The sequence below is a fragment of the Pteropus vampyrus genome, unplaced genomic scaffold (assembly GCF_000151845.1).
Source record: "Pteropus vampyrus isolate Shadow unplaced genomic scaffold, Pvam_2.0 Scaffold48, whole genome shotgun sequence".
NCBI lineage: Eukaryota > Metazoa > Chordata > Mammalia > Chiroptera > Pteropodidae > Pteropus > Pteropus vampyrus.
In genome coordinates this window covers 4,854,103-4,857,166 of record NW_011888829.1, presented here as the reverse complement: position 1 = coordinate 4,857,166, position 3,064 = coordinate 4,854,103, and the positions used below count along the sequence as shown (strand labels likewise).

At 43.5% G+C, this 3,064-nt stretch overlaps 1 protein-coding gene across 1 annotated transcript in view; it reads right to left on the bottom strand.

Annotated features, from left to right (window-relative positions):
- Positions 1-3,064, bottom strand: part of LOC105291675 (solute carrier family 23 member 2-like) — a 37,308-nt gene that overhangs the window by 8,982 nt on the left and 25,262 nt on the right. The gene's annotated exons all lie outside the window — the stretch shown is intronic.

Genomic DNA, 3,064 nt, shown 5'->3' with positions numbered 1-3,064 from the left:
TTTCACATAATTTTGACATGTCATGAAATATTCTTCATTTCTTCAGCCATGTAAAATATTAGACCATTTTTTAGCTCGTGAGCTGTACGACAACATGCAACAGGCCCAATGTGGCTCACAGGCTGTAGTTTGCCAACCCCGCTGTCTTTTGGTTTAGTGTTCGCATGGTCTATTTTTCTCCATCCATTTACTTTCAGTCTATCTGCATCTTTATATTTAAAGTGGGTTTCCTGCAGACAACATAGAGTTGGGCCTTGTTTTTGATCTGCTCTGACAACCTCTGTCTTTTAACTAGTGTTTTGAAGACCACTGACATTCAAGATGATTGTGGGTAGCGTTGGGTTAGTATCTACCATGTTCATTACTGTTTTCTATTTATTGCCCTTGTTCTTTGTTTCTATTTTTTGTCTTCCGCTCTTTTTCTTTCTTTTTATTTTTTATTTTTTTGCCTTTTGTGGTTTTAATTGAGCGTTTTATATGATTCCATTTTCTCTCCTTTCTCAGCTTTTTTTTTTTTACTTTTTTTGAGTGGTTGCCCTGGAATTCGCTATATACATATAGAGCTAATCCAAGTCCACCTTCAAATAACACTGTGCTACTTCACAGGGAGTGTGAGTACCTTATAATAACAAATTAATCCTAATTTCTCCTACCCATCCTGTGTTATTGCTGTCATTCATTTCCCTTATATATAAACATAAGTCCATAAATAAAAACTACCATGATACTAGAAGGTGACGTTGAAATTGGTCTAATGTGTGAAAGGAAAACTGAACTTGCCATCTCTTCCCACTGTTTTCTACTTTTTCTGCTACCACCATTTCCTTAAACTAGCATCGTCGTTCACGTCTACCTCTCCATTGCTTCTCATTTCCCAGGAAGTGGTGACATCGCTATGGTTCCCACAGTCACATTGCTTTTATTTGTGGCTAATATTTGGATATACAGTTGGTCTGCTGACCATCATTTATTTCAAGCCTCAAGATGTGTATGGATAAATATAACTCAGATAACATAGAGAATCTACCTTAAACTCTAGGAGGCTGGCTTGGAGAATAAAACCAATCGATCGATCAATTAATAAAAGGAGGTTGAAATCTATAAACTTTGTCTTGTTTACAGCACTGGTGAAAAACATTGGACCAGCAGATGGAGCTAAAATACCACAGACAGGACTCTGGGTTTGGGCTCACTGCTTTGGACGCTTGGAGGCCATGTGGGGCAGCGGGGGCAGGGGTGGGGGACATGGGGGGAGCAGGGGATGGAGAATAGTGGTGTTTGCTATGTTAGCTATGGGCAAAAGGAACCCCTATCCTCAGCCCTGTCTTTTGGAGCAGAGGCTGGCAAACATTTTCTGGAAAAGGCCAGATATTAAATATTTCGGGTTTTGTGGGCCATATGAGGTTTTTATACAAATATTAAATATTTCGGGTTTTGTGGGCCATATTCTGTTTTTAAACAACCTTTTAAAATGTAAAAAACATTCTTAGTTTGTGAGCAGTTAAAAAAAAAAAAAAAACAGGCCACAGGCTAGATTTGGTCCAAGAATCAGTTTGCTGACTCCTGCTTTAGAGGACTTCATATATCACAAACACAAAAATAAACGGTAAATGTATTGAAGAGCACGTGGGTGTCTCTGGCACTCGGGATCCCATGCTCAATGCAGGCACAGCGTGACCCATATCCCTAAACATCCTCTCTCACTGCTAACACTGCTCAAGCCCTAGGGAGATTATTTCCCATAACTCTTACCCAGGGTCCTCAAAACACAAGGTAACTGCTCCTGAATGTGGTGAAGCTTTGTGCCATTTGCGGTGTCGGAGGCAGACGCGTCATTAGAACACAGGAAGGATTTGAGCAGCAGAAGGGCTTAGGTAGGAAAAGAGACAAATAGATTTGTCATATCTTTCTTCTTGGATAGTCTTAGATAGACAAGAGAGTCTTACACAAGGAATTACAGTCCTCGGTAGGTCTGAGTGGAAGGGAAATCCCGCCCCTGGCAGAGCAGGGTGAGGAAACTCTGCTTCTTCTTTGCTTAGTTTTAATTTGGATTTGCCAAAGTCAAGTGTAGGTTCCCCAGGGAAGAACAAAAATCAGCAAACAACAACAACAACAAAAAAAACACATACACAAAATGAAGAACAAACAAACCAGTGAAGCCCCACAAATTACATGTGTTCTGTGATTCATTCTATTGATGCCCTCGTCTAGCTAGGCTTCGTTGAAGAAGGGCATACTGACTCGGGAAAGGTGATGCCACACGCGGCATTCTGACATCGGCCAATCAACCTGGCAAAAATCCAGGGCCCGCCAGCTTGACGAGTGAAATTTTTAGGAGTATCTCGGTCTGGAACTACATGAAACTGTTCTTTAAAGATGAAAAAGCTCTGTTAACTCAGGGTCTGCCCTGACATGAAAAGGGGACATAAGGGCTCGATGCGATTATTGGAGAACACCACACCTGGGAGCTCTTTTGGACTGTCAGCCTGAGCATGTGTGAAAAGGCTGCTTTTCAAAGGGACTGAGAACAGCAGAAGGTTCTGGCAGAAATGCACGAGATAAAGCTCAGATGGATCTGCTGTGCCCTTACAAGCACACCGTTCCCCGAGGTATATGAGAAGGGTCAGCGATGGAGTCCACGCTGCGTGACAGCTGACACTGTCGGAAGCCAGGTGCTTCGGCCCCGCCACGGGGCTGCTGTGAGGCTGCGGCAGCTGCTCAAACTGCCCTCCACGTGAAGGGCTGTTACTCACCAGCCTGGTGCTGGGCACCGTTTGGAATTAGACCGTTAGTGAATGGCACCCAAACCTCTAATGTGGTCACTAGGGCCCATGAGATGACACACCTTGGGCCACAAGGCATGCACACATGGGCACACAAACAATATAATCCCCATGTCCACCTGAAGTCACTTACATCACCGGAATGGCCCAGATGGCCAATGGCAATGAGCACAAGGGCCTCCGGTGGGAGAATATGAGGGTATATGGCCCATCATAGAGCTGGGAGGTTGCCTATGCTGGACCCTTCACAGAGCATGGGAGGTTTTAATATTGTTAAAAAC